This window comes from Schistocerca piceifrons, chromosome 4, assembly GCF_021461385.2.
Source record: "Schistocerca piceifrons isolate TAMUIC-IGC-003096 chromosome 4, iqSchPice1.1, whole genome shotgun sequence".
NCBI lineage: Eukaryota > Metazoa > Arthropoda > Insecta > Orthoptera > Acrididae > Schistocerca > Schistocerca piceifrons.
In genome coordinates this window covers 368808370-368822804 of record NC_060141.1, presented here as the reverse complement: position 1 = coordinate 368822804, position 14435 = coordinate 368808370, and the positions used below count along the sequence as shown (strand labels likewise).

General features: G+C 38.1%; 1 protein-coding gene across 1 annotated transcript in view; it reads right to left on the bottom strand.

Moving 5' to 3' along the window:
- LOC124795491 overlaps positions 1-12107 on the bottom strand; it is a 110824-nt gene extending 98717 nt beyond the window's left edge. The window contains exon 1 of the mRNA XM_047259537.1: positions 12069-12107. The gene's annotated coding sequence lies outside the window, so the exon portion shown is untranslated. The remainder of the gene's footprint in view (positions 1-12068) is intronic.
- Positions 12108-14435: the final 2328 nt, after the last annotated feature.

Genomic DNA, 14435 nt, shown 5'->3' with positions numbered 1-14435 from the left:
CTGGACAAAATGAAGATGATTTGGAATGTACAAAGGCTATCTGGAAAGTAACATGTTTTCATGTAGCAGAACTTCATGCAAATGAAATTTCTCAACTGGTTAAGAGATGTGATAAATGCTTAAATCTGAACTGTAATTACTGGAATGTTGGGAAGCAATACACGCCTCTTCCAATGATAAGTGCGTCATGTAACTTATTTGAATGAGCACACAAGTTTTGGGTTATAAAAAGAAATATTAATGTAATTATGATGTAAACATCACACATTTATTAAATCTTAACCTTCAACTAAACAAAATATTGCTATGAGGCACATGTCTTTCCATATTAATTATAAGTCATAAGATATATAAATTAACATATTTCCTTGATACGCAAACTTCAGTTGACACTCAACTGCAGTTGATATGGAAGTCCTGTATCATGTGGACAATAACTCCTATTCTCTAGAGGCTTAAACAATGAAATAAAAACTGTATTTAACTTGTACTCCTAACTCAACAATAATTACTTACATTATTGAATATATTTATAAATAGCAAATTAATGAAAATTAAACAATGGAAACTCCAGGCTGGAATATTAACAATGTAATGAAAAGGTAGATCGCTACTTGCCATACAGATCTCACATTAAGTTGCAGACACGCACAATTAAAAGATTTTAGGAAGCACTCTGGAGCACAGCAAATGGTATAGCGAGAAATCAGATAAAAACAGTCTAGATTGCATTTTATGATTGTTTATTTGTTAGATGGTCTGAGGAATGGGCCAAAAATGGTTGCTAACAAATAAAAACTCTGGAAACATGATCAAGACTGTTTCATCTGATTTTTACAATTAAAAGGCACATACACATTAGCTTTTAGCCATAGCTTTTGTCAGAAAAAGAGAAACACACACACACATTCATTCACAGAAGCAAGCACACCTCACCCAAGTATGACTGTCATCTCTGGCAGAATGCATTCTGATCTGATCTGCCAGAGATAATGGTCATGTGTGCATGAGATGTGCTTGCTTGTGTGAATGAAAAGGTGTATGTTTCAGTTTCTGAAGAAGACTTAGGCCGAGAGCTAATGTGTAAGTGCCTTTTCATTGTGTGTGCCTGTAACTTAACATGTCATCTTTTGAGTAAGTAGCAATCTATATTTTCCTTACACTGTCATTAAGCTCATAAAAAATAATATTTATATTTCATTTATGCATAGTTGTGGCTATTCTAATGCTAACAAGAACAAAACAACGAAGTCTAATATTTACATGTCTCGATGCAAAGCTGACACTATGCTAGTTCTTTTAATATGCTTACATCCTCATCCTCAGCATTTCATAATTTTTTTTTTTAATCTAACATGAGGTAAACAACTGAGGATGATACGGCGGTCAGATGGTCCTGATGGGCCACTTGTGGCCCAAAGACGGAGTGCTAACATGAGGTAAAAGTCAAAGTTAAACATAAAAATTATGTCTCAAAACTTAAAAAGACCAAAAAATAAACTGGTGCATATTTAACACTTAGTATTATCTGCAGTCGCATAGAAACTCAGTCTTTGAGCACGATTTAGAAAATAATTTTTTTATCTATAATTAATTTTTAAAAATGAAAAACAAAAAATATTAAAAATCATTACGTATTCAGAAACTTACACACAATTCAGAATACTGTATGTGAAGTCAGTGTAAAAAGGCATTAATACAAATCCCTGTAAGCATTTTCCATCTTTCAGTTCATTTCCATACCTTCAACTCACAGATTCAGGAATCCAGTTGTATGTATTGCACTACTGTCCATCATCCCTCAAGTGACCCTTCTACCTACATGTCATTTACTAGGAATTGATTTCAGGGGACTGGCAGAAGCAAAATTTTTATAGTAAATCATTAAAAGCAATTATTTCAATTATATTATTTTAATAATTTAAATGCAGAAAAACTTGTGTGTATGTACTTGTTATCATCATTTGACTGAAGGGCAGCAATATTTTGTTGCTGTCCTCCACACCCTTTGTGGTGGGAATAAAACAATCAACAAAAATAATAAATTCTTAGAAATGGTTTTATCATTAGAGTGCATTTTGAGAAATTCTTCATCTCCCTATGAAAATTTCACATAGGAACTGTAAAAATAAGATTGCAAGGACACACTACTAAGCGTAAGTGTCTGTCATCTGTCTGCTGTAGCAGACGATCTCACGTTATAGCAGATGACATGTTGCCTGTCAAAAAATTTCATCAAACATTGCATGCATCTAAGGACTATAGTTTTCTCTGCCATCCACCTCTTTGCCACAAAAATTTGGGTTTTTCCCCAGAGCATACTACAGGAAACAACTCCAACTGCTAAAACTTCCCACACCGGTACCAAGCTGTGTGCACAATGAGTGCAGTGATTTAATGTTCTTTTGGTGCTAAGTTTTACGTTCAAGTTATTTCATTATCAGAACTTAACACATTGGAGCCAATGGACATACGAGATATGTTCACTATGTTTTAACCATAAAATCCGACAGGCGTATGTCATACATTCTTCACTTCCAACTTATTTATTTGTGATTTAAACGTGTGTTTTACATTTGTAAATGGCAAGACTAATTGTTTTACTTGTCATAAGTGCACTGTTGATGGCTAATACTTGCCAGTCTCTTGTGAATGGTACCAGTGTTAAGTGAACTGCGCGTGCGCTCAGAATATTGTCGAAGGTTGTTTTGTTCTATGTCGGCTGCCATGTTGTGCTGTTGTGCGCATCCTTCTCATGTGTAAAAACATATAAATAGTGAATATGGCTAACAGATGTTGCTTGTAAACTTAGAGACTGAAGAAGTCTTGAACAATGGCTCAGAACATGATGATCTTTCAGACGACATCGGCAATTTTTCAGAAGACAATGACGACTCGCATGAGCTGGAGGGTGAAACCTGTGCTGCTGATAGAAACGATGGTAGTGAGTATGAAGAAGCTAATGCACAAGTTTCCATTAGTCACATTTGTCATTCAGTTCAACAGTCTGCTCTTCATTACGAATGGTGTCAATTTGATGCTCTCCCTGAATTACCTATGTTTGAAGAAACAAGTGGAATTCAGGTTCCTGTTGATACATTATCGACAGAACTGGACTGTTTGTTGCAATTTTTTGATCACAGCATGTTTCCAAAAGTAAAGTCTGAGACAAATATATTTGCTACTGATACTATTTCTGAACTTTGCCATCAGAACAGAATCAAAACCAAATATTTATGGAAGAAATGGAGAGGAGTGAGGATACATGAAGTATATCAATTTCTTGCAATCATTTTGCATATGTGTGTTGTAAAGAAACCTAAACTTAAGGATTATTGGTCTGAAGATCCTGTGCTTGTTTCACCATTTGATTCTTAGCTAATGCCACAGACAGATTTTTTACCATATTCAAGATGATGCATGTGAACAATAATGCGCTATGGATACCTCAACAAGAACCAGGCCATGACCCTTTGCATAGAATAAGACCTGTTTGGGACTTTTTCACAGAAATATGCAGAAAAGTCTTTCATCCTTCATGAAATCTGACTGTGGATGAAACAATATTTCCTTTTCAAGGAAGAATTCAATTCTGTGTTTATATGAAAGACAAACCAGAGAAATATGGTATAAAACTGTATGTTATAAGTGATGATCAAACAGGTTATGTGTGCAATGCTGAAGTTTATACTGGAGGAAAAGGAAATGTTGACAATTCTGTCAAATCCCAGCTGCTGAGGCTCTGTTCCTCTTACTTGGGGAAACGATATCTGGTATATATGAGCAGATTTTATACAAGCCCTGCAGTACTTGAAGAACTATAGGAAAGAAATACAGGGGGGGTTGGAATTGTGATAAAGAACAGGATAGGTTTGCCTACAGACCTAATAAATCAAAAACTAAAGAAAGGATAAATGACATTTCGTCACAAAGAACACATTTTCTGCTTGAAATGAAAGACAAACGCGATGTACAAATGTTATCAATACAGCATAAGATGACAGGTGTTGACAGAGGGGTCAGCTGATGGGAGTTACTATCCCTTCCAGCAAAAGACTGTAAAATGGTGGAAAAAGATTTTCTTCCATATTTTTATGAGGGCAGATGTGAATGGTAACATTATTCACAATATCAAAAAAGTGTGCATTAGCAGATTTTATCTGTAAATTAGCAATGCAGTTAGCTCAAAAAGGAGGAGTGGAACTAAATAAAGATACACATTCAGCATCTGGAGTTGCAAGTGCAGACAGAGTCACACAGCACGTCATTTTCCTGAGAAACCGCCACCAACAGAAAAGAAAACAAACCCAGCTAGAAGATACAAGGTCTGTTGGGAACAAGGGAAAACTGCAGGAAAGGTAAAAAGGAAAGAGACCAGATACTGCTGTACTTACATACAAGCCCACCTAAAATATGGTGTAATATTCTGGGGAAATTCTCCAACTGCTCTGAGCACATTCAGAATCCAGAAGAGAGCAATGAGGATTATTACTGGGAGCAAACCCAGAGACTCCTGCAAACCCATCTTCAGAAAGTTGGAAATCCTTACGCTGCCTTGCCTCTACATTCTCGAAACTAAAATTTTTCAGAAACCACATAGTGACTACTGACCCCAGAGTCGTAAAAAATAATGAAATACATGAACACAACACCAGGAAAAATGCAAATCTGCATGTTATACATACAAGCACTCAACTGTGTAAAAAGGGATCTTTCCACATGGGCCTCCAACTGTTCAACAATTTTCCCACTAGTATTAAGTCCATCGAAGACAACATAAAATTTAGCAAAGCCATGAAGTCATATTTGTTGTGTCATTGTTTTTACTCTGTAAATGAATACTTAGAACAGTAATCTTGCTATTTGTGTTAAATTGACAACATTGAGCAATATAATACATTAGGATACTATAGGCCTATGTTAATATATATTAAATATACATGAACCTTGTCCATCTGTTCATGTTCTCTGATGCAGTTTGCTCCAGGATTAATTCCCATATGCTGTAGCACTTTCATCTTACCAATGTTACCATCATTAAAAACAATAACAGCATTGCTGAACCCCACTACAGTGTCTTCATTCCAATAAAAACATTTTTGGTAAGTGAGTCCATATAAGAATATTGAACGACTCATTGGGATTTTGAGTCTGACCATGCAGATTTTTCTTTAGTAATTCAGGATTTTCCAGGTCTCTGTAAATGGGTTTTATGATGTCCATGACTGCTGCTGGGATGGAATGTTTATGGCTGTATGAACTGTTTGAGTACTGGGCATTGCGGTAATTGCGCCATGAATCAGGTCCAGGAGGGCAAAGTTGGTGTACTGGTTTTTCATCAGTTGACAGTCTGTGGAAGAAGATACCCCATATTGACTACTTAATTTTCAACAAATCCGCAGTATTATTTCAAATGGCCATCCCTCAATACTGCTGTAGTTCATCAATCATTTTGTCTGTCAGCCTGTCTCTTATAGTTTTACCATCAGAAAGTTTCATGTCTCAAACTTTGTTTCAGCTTCCTCAACCTGGTGCGCATCCTCTTCTGGACATGACCAACACTGTTAACCTTTATAACACAGCATTCCACAGCCTTCTATATAAAAAATTACCGATTTTATTAGATCTCGAAGTAATGCATGAACATTTTCAGCCAGTGTAGATTATATTTAAAAAATAAAATACTTCCCAAGTGAGTTTATGAGTGATATACATATCATTTTATTTGGAAAATTGCAAATTTTATAATGAGATAAAAATCAGGTACTGTTTATACTGTATATGTTTTACAGATTGTTTGTTGATATCAGGTAATGCAGCACACTTTCTAAACAAATTAGAAGTATTTTGAATATTTTTGAACCTGCTTAGGGCTATTAAAAAAATTACAAAGAAATAGATGCAATTTTTTTTTCCAAAATGCTTCCTCAAATTGAGGTACCATTTAATCCAATGTTATACATTTGAAGGAGACTAAATTTTTACCAGATACGCATAACATGATGGTTCAGGTAATAGACCTATTTAATTCCACCTATTATGTATATTACAAGGGTAAAAAAATATCACATCTTACATTTTAATTTTTATACTTTTTTCTAATAAAAATATTATTTTTTCTATAATTTAGTTGATTCTGCACTAAAGCTTAGGTCTACTACATATGTATGACTACTGCACATTACAGAAAAAATTAAAGCAATGCTTTACAAACTTTAGGAAATATTTGTACCTGAATTTTGAAAAATACAACATGCAGGAAATTGCAAATGAAGATATGAGTCCAATTAAACTATGCCTCACAACATTCCTGAAGCATAATCTTCATCCTGCAGCATTTCTTTATCTTCATGCTTCCTTTTGACATTCCTTTCAGCACTTCTTGCTTCTTTGGTAACTTGAAGAGCGAATCTTTCAGCTTCATGCACCCATTGTCTGTCACACACAAGCAATTGATCTTCCATATTAGAGCCACATTTTATACCTAAATTTCTCAGGTCTTCCAACCTTCCTATCACTCCATCATTGAAACATATCACTGCATCTAGTACACCGACTTTTAATGTATTTAGACCTACAAAAACATACTTGGGTAATCCTTCCCATATGCAATGGCTGAAACTTTCATTTGTATTCTGAGTGCCCCCATGAACACATTTACTAAGCAAAATTGGGTCATTCAGGTCTTTAAAAATTGGTTTTATTTCATTCATAACAGGCTCAAGAAGAGAATGCCTGTACCTACCAGTATCTAATCAGCAAACAATCTTGCAGAGAAGTATATGATACCTACAGGGCTATTACAAATGATTGAAGCGATTTCATAAATTCACTGTAGCTTCATTCATTGACATATGGTCATGACACACTACAGATACATAGAAAAACTCATAAAGTTTTTTTTGGCTGAAGCCGCACTTCAGGTTTCTGCCGCCAGAGCGCTCGAGAGCGCAGTGAGACAAAATGGCGACAGGAACCAAGAAAGCGTATGTCGTGCTTGACATGCACTCACATCAGTCAGTCATAACAGTGCAACGACACTTCAGGACGAAGTTCAACAAAGATCCACCAACTGCTAACTCCATTCGGCGATGGTACGCACAGTTTAAAGCTTCTGGATGCCTCTGTAAGGGGAAATCAACGGGTCAGCCTGCATTGAGCGAAGAAACAGTTGAACGTGTGCAGGCAAGTTTCACGCGTAGCCCACGGAAGTCGCCGAATAAAGCAAGCAGGGAGCTAAACGTACCACAGCCGACGGTTTGGAAAATCTTACGGAAAAGACTACAGCAGAAGCCTTACCGTTTACAATTGCTACATGCCCTGACAACCGATGACAAAGTCAAACGCTTTGAATTTGCGGCGCGGTTGCAACAGCTCATGGAAGAGGATGCGTTCAGTGCGAAACTTGTTTTCAGTGATGAAGCAACATTTTTTCTTAATGGTGAAGTGAACAGACACGATGTGCGAATCTGGGTGGTACATAATCCTCAGGCATTCGTGCAGCAAATTCGCAATTCATCAAAAGTTAACGTGTTTTGTGCAATCTCACAGTTTAAAGTTTACGGCCCCTTTTTCTTCTGCGAAAAAAACGTTACAGGACACGTGCATCTGGACATGCTGGAAAATTGGCTCATGCCACAACTGGAGACCGACAGCACCGACTTCATCTTTCAACAGGATGGTGCTCCACCGCACTTCCATCATGATGTTCGGCATTTCTTAAACAGGAGATTGGAAAACCGATGGATCGGTCGTGGTGGAGATCATGATCAGCAATTCATGTCATGGCCTCCATGCTCTCCCGACTTAACCCCATGCGATTTCTTTCTGTGGGGTTATGTGAAAGATTCAGTGTTTAAAACTCCTCTACCAAGAAACGTGCCAGAACTGCGAGCTTGAATCAACGATGCTTTCGAACTCATTGATGGGGACATACTGCGCCGAGTGTGGGAGGAACTTGATTATCGGCTTGATGTCTGCCGAATCACTAAAGGGGCACATATCGAACATCTGTGAATGCCTAAAAAAACTTTTTGAGTTTTTGTATGTGTGTGCAAAGCATTGTGAAAATATCTCAAATAATAAAGTTATTGTAGAGCTGTGAAATCGCTTCAATCATTTGTAATAACCCTGTATATTACCAATGAAAAGATGGAAATTTTTTGAACCTTTTCAAGTATAACTTTGACATAGCTTTTCCACAAAGGAAAGTGATTTCCAGAAGCACAAATAGATTCAAAAACTGGATTCCATCAGGTGTTAGAGTATCTTGTAAAAGGAAGCAGGAACTTTTTCTGCAGAAAAAAACTAACAGCAGTCCAGAATTTATTACTTATTTCAAAAAATACAAGGTAGTTTTGAAATGTGTCATAAAAGAGCCAAAAATTAAGGAAAATGGCAAATATATCATGAAGGCATCCAATAAAACTAAGTTCATGTGGAAAGCAATGCAGGATCTTACAGGGAAGAAGACAATTCACAAAAATATTGTGATATCGCATGATGGCAAGAATGTCACTGACCCTAGGGCAGCTGCAATCGTATTCAGTTCTTATTATGCAACTGTTGCTGGAAAAGTAGTGAAGGAAAAATTTGGAACTGCATCTAATACGACATGGAAATAACTTTCATATATGGAAATAAGTAATATATCCATGTTCCTCAGTCCAAAAGGCCCAACAGAGCTCCTAAAGACCATTAATTCACTGAAGAGTAATTATTCAACTGGTATTAATGATATTCCAGCGCATATTATAAAAATAACAGCAAGACAAATACCCTTCCCTTTATTAGACATATGCAATTCTTCTTTATAAGGTGGTGTCTTCTCACAGCAACTGAAAATGGCAAAAGTAATACCCCTATACATAAAAGGTGATCAGCAATGTATAAGTAACTATAGGCTTGTGTCTTGACTGTCAGTGTTTTCGAAAATTATTGAAAAAGTATTCCTTTTGCAACTAACTACATTCTTCAACAAGAATAATATAATTTCTGGATGTCAACATGGCTTCAGACCGCAGCGATATACTGAAACAGCCACTTTCAACCTAACACACCATGTATTAAATACAGTGGACAACCACAGAAATATCTTAGGTTTATTCTTGGACATAACAAAGCTTTTTATGTGATTGATCATTCTGTACTCCTGAGGAAGCTTGAACGGTACAGTGTAAGAGGTGTGCCAAATCAGTGGATTAAATCATATTTGGAATATTGTTCTCAGGTAACTGAAATTAAGCACATGGAAGAAAATGAACTCCAGGTGCAGCTTTCAAAACCACGTGTACCAAGTCATGGTGTTCCACAGGGCTCTATTTTAGGTCCCTTTTTTTATACATTAATGATTTCCCATCACACGTTAAGGATTCTGAACCTGTACTGTTTGCAGTTGACACCAGTCTACTGATTGAAGGAAGTAAAGAAGAAAATCTCACTGCATCCACAACAGATAGTACAAAAGAGGTGTCTGAATGGTTTACCAGAAGCAAGCCAATAGTTAATCCCAAAAAAACGGTAGTCATTAATTTCCACACTGATCAAAATAAAAATGCGGGACAACCCATAATGTGTATAGATAACCAAATCATGTCAATGAAACTAAATTTCTTAGGATTCATATCCAGGAAAATCTTAAAGAGAGCACTCATGTCACATCACTAAATTCAAAACTTGCAAAAATGAGCTATGTAATAAGAATTCTTTGCAACAATACTAGTGCAGAAATGGTTAGGGCTGTATACTTTGCTCCAGTACATTCAATACTGAAGTACCTTATTATTTTATGGGGAAATGTACACCAGCCCATAACAGTTTTCAAGAAACAAAGGGAAATTATAAGAATAATGAAAAAAGTGAGCAGGAGAAAACCGTGCAAACCTCTCTTTAAAGATTTTATCCCTTCCCTGCATTTATGTACTGGATGTAATCATGCATTTCAAAAAAGCATACTGAGAAAAGAAAACCTTTTTCCTCAAAACAAATGTGTCCGTGATTACAAATGGCTCTGAGTACTATGGGACTTAACATCTGAGGTCATCAGTCCCCTAGAACTTAGAACTACTTAAACCTAACTAACCTATGGACATCACACACATCCATGCCCAAGGCAGGATTTGAACCCGCGACCGTAGCAGTCGCGCAGTTCCTGACTGAAGTACCTAGAACCGCTCAGCCACAGCGGCCAGCTGTCCATGATTACAGTACCAGATCCGACAGTCACATACTTGTTAATCATTGTAACACCACACTATGCCTAAAAGGTGTATATCATGACAGGACAAAACTATACAACAGATTACCAAGACATATAAAATCTCTTCCTGAACTACAGAGCTTTAAAAATTCTGTAACAGCCTACCTTCTGAAAAACTGCTACTATCTAATCTCACAGTATCTCATGCAAGAAAAAATGTAATTTGTATCTTTAATTGTATAAATAAATTAAAAATATGCAGTAGTTAAAGAAATTGTAATTATTATCTGTATAGATCCAATTTGTCATAAATATTTAAATAATGTATGTTTGAAAAACCAATAGATAAAAAGTTTTCCGTCCAATATCCTGTGTATGATATTAGTATTTAAAAAAAGATTTATATGGAGAAATAAATAAATAAATTCTTTTGCTTTTTGGTAACCACACCAAGACTCTGCTGCTTTGGGACATCAGTGGACAACTTACGAAAGTAGGTAGCCCATACAGCTTTTCTCATTGCTGTAACATCATTCAGAGGTGCAGTTCGTTTAATGGCCGGTCCAGAATAACTAAGGAAAGTCTGTTTCAGTTTCCGTCAATCTGCCTTGGCCAGACAGAGATTTTCCATCAGATAGCAACTTTCATTTCATTTCATTTCATTTCTTTTCATAGCTTTCTCAATATAGCACCCGTCCTCTTTTGCACATGTCCACAACAGTCCAGTTTTGTTACCAAGGTATCACCATAAACCTTGAACTCATTAATTTCATTGGAAGCTCTAGCGTCGTCACCACCTAGGTATTGTACTTCGTATATCTAATGTTATAAACGGGGAACCAACCTCTGAAATATTTTTAGAGCTCCATCACACTCCGTACCACCACTGTAACCATCATAATTCTTAGAACATTGATGTTCAATATGTCCTTCAGTGTTCCCATGGCAGATGCGGCAATACTTAGATAAGCTCTCAGGATCAACAACTTTTCCGTTCTCCAGAGAAGTAGCACTTACAACACCATTCAAGGAACGATGTCCTTGACATTGCCATGTCCCATCAAGTGTAACAGCTATGTCCCTGGTTCCATTAATATTTACAGTTTCTTCTACTGCACATTTCATAGATGCTTTAGACACAACCATTAAGGCACCTAAAAGTATTTTTATGTACTTGCTGGACCTACTGGGAGGAGGAGTAAGGTCCGTCAAACCACAAAAAGTTTGAGCAGTGATTTTACCGTTTCCTATTGCACGCACTGCATACACTTAAGTTCAATTTCACATAATATGAATTATGCACAATGTTTGAACTCATTTTCGAGATAGATTTATTGCAGGATCTACACAGAACAGCAAATTTTGACGCTAAACCCTTCCTGCTACTTTGTTGTTCAGTTATTTCCCGAGAGCCTACACCATCACATTGTTTACATTTCCTTTATCAAAGAAGATAAGATGCCCACATCAACACCAACAAATCCACTACAAACAGCGTCATTGTTAACACAAAAAGTTGAATCACCAGGAGGCATGCCATGTGGGAGTTTCTTCCCTGAAGAACTGATACATAGGTTACTTTCAACAGTGTGGCTTGCTTTGTTTGTGAACGGGTTACCAGGGAATTTCCTTTTATTTAATTTCTTGATGCAGGGCATAGTTCTTATTTATTGCACACTAAAGGATATGTACTTCCACAAATATATGTAGCACTTGGGCAACAAACATACAGTAACACGTGAACAAACTGCTGCAACGAAATAAAAGTAAATACTAGCAAAGGTAATCATTTACAGACACCAAAAATCTGCACTGTCACGAACATATACCAACGAACATAGAATAAGAAAGGTATGCCAGATTGACTTACAAGGGGAGGCCGCCAATTGTGAAATTCAGATTCGATTCATACTGCGCATAATAAAAGCTCATGGCCAGAGTTGTAATGTGGCAAAGCACCAAGATGCACTTCTCAGCCGTTGTCGAGAAAATCGACAGTTAAAATAAACCGTTGCGGTGAAATACTCTCTACGATTAAAAATTTTCTACAGCGTCGTGGCGCAGCGGTAAGCGCTCGGGTTCGTAATCTGAAGGTCGCCGGATCGAATCTTGCGCCATGCAACGCTATATATATATATATATATATATATATATATATATATATATGAAATACAAAAAAACTAATAATTAAAAATAGTGTTGCATGGCGCAAGATTCGATCCGGCGACCTTCGGATTACGAAGCTTATGCATGTTGGTGAAGGCGGATCGCTCTCCAATTGTACCGCCTCCATTTTTCCGTTTGTTTAACAGGGTGTACCAAAGCTCTCACGTCTGCACTGATTTTCGACGATGTTATAACTTGCGCTAGGGACCGCATCTACCTTCTTTCGAAGTTAGCAGGCAACTACGCTGTTATGTGGCGGCTCGTTTCGGCCCATTCAACATCTGTCCTTCAAGTGTACCGAGTGAGTAACGGAGTTTATATTTCATACCTGCCACAGCAAATTTGTGTTCGTGGGGTTTCTATTCTAATTCGAACGTTTGACTTACGCTATACGTATTCGTTTCGGAATATCGTTTCTACGTCTTCCGTTAACTATACGTGGTTAACATTATGAAGACAATTAATAACATTTGTGAAATACAACTTTGTTTTGCGGAAAACATAATGATGTTCGAAGTCGCCAGTTTTTCCACGATAAACGACTTTCAACAACTTATTATATGCATAATTGTTGCAACTGATTGCCGGGAATTATATATATATATATATATATATATATATATATATATATATATATATATATATATAAACACATTTGAATTACAAAAAACAAATACAAAGAAAAAAAGGGTTGCATGGCGGGAGATTCGATCCGGTGACCTTCGGATTTCGAACCCGAGCGCTTACCGCTGCACCACGACGCTGTAGAGAATTATCAATCGTAGAGAGTATTTCACCGCAACTGTTTATTTTAACTGTCGATTTTCTCGACAACGGCTGAGAAGTGCATCTTGGTGCTTTGCCACATTACACCTCTGGCCATGAGCATTTATTATGCACAGTATGAATCGAATCTGAATTTCACAATTGGCAGCCTCCCCTTGTTAGTGCGATCTCATTGGTCAGCGACTTGTTACGCTACCTGGCAGCCAGACGGCAGCAGTCTCCATTTGTAGAGTATGAGAGAAGACGGCTACTCTACAAGTTGTACACTCAAGGGTTCCCCGGGAGTATAGTTAAGCAGATCAAAAGCTATCTCTCAAACAGAACTTTCTCTGTCAAAGTAGAAACAGCCACCTCCACCAAGAGGCGTATTCGTGCTGGGGTGCCACAGGGATCAGTCCTGGGGCCCGTTTTGTACAGTCTGTACACTGCGGACACACCAACGGCCCCCCTGGTGCACACCGCTCAGTACGCTGACGATACAGCCTTCTACACAAGAAACGCGAACAAGGACCTGGTCATCCGTAGGCTACAAAGGGTTTTAGATGACACAGAAACTTGGGCCCGTCGCTGGCGAATCACCATCAATTCTGAAAAGACGCAGGTGATGCTGATCACCCGTAGGCTCGGAAGGCGCGAACCTCCTCAACACCCCCCCCCTTCACCTTCACCTAAACGGAACCCAACTCCCCTGGCGCAGAACCGCCAAGTATCTTGGCGTAACCTTGGGCTCTCGTCTTACGTGGAAACCCCACATAGACGAGATCCATAGGAAGGTCTGTGCCAGAATGTCCATCCTGTACCCAATCCTCAACTCATCCAGCTCCCTTTCCTGCTCAGTAGGAGTGAACGTATACCAGGCTCTGATCTGGCCAGTCATGGAATACGCGTGTCCTGTCTGGGGATACGCGGCGAAGCAGCACCTGGACAAACTCCAGAGGCTGCAGAACCGCGCCCTCAGGAGGGCACTGCGTTTACCCCTTGGATTCCCTATTGACGATTTGCATGCCGCTGCGGAAATCCCACTCCTGAGAGAGCGTTTTCTAGACCTGGCAAGGGCCTTCTATGAAGGTACTTCCAGGTCGGGAAACGCCCTCATCCACTCCCTAGGTCGGTATGACATGTCCCGCGATAAACACAATCGCCCCATGACGATCTTCGACGACTGAGTCGAAGAGAAAAATCCCAATATCCATTCCCAAATCCTGCTCCTACCCAAAATACTACAATTATCTCGCCAAACCTAAGGCAAGTACCAGACTCACACAGAACAAACATCACATCTCAC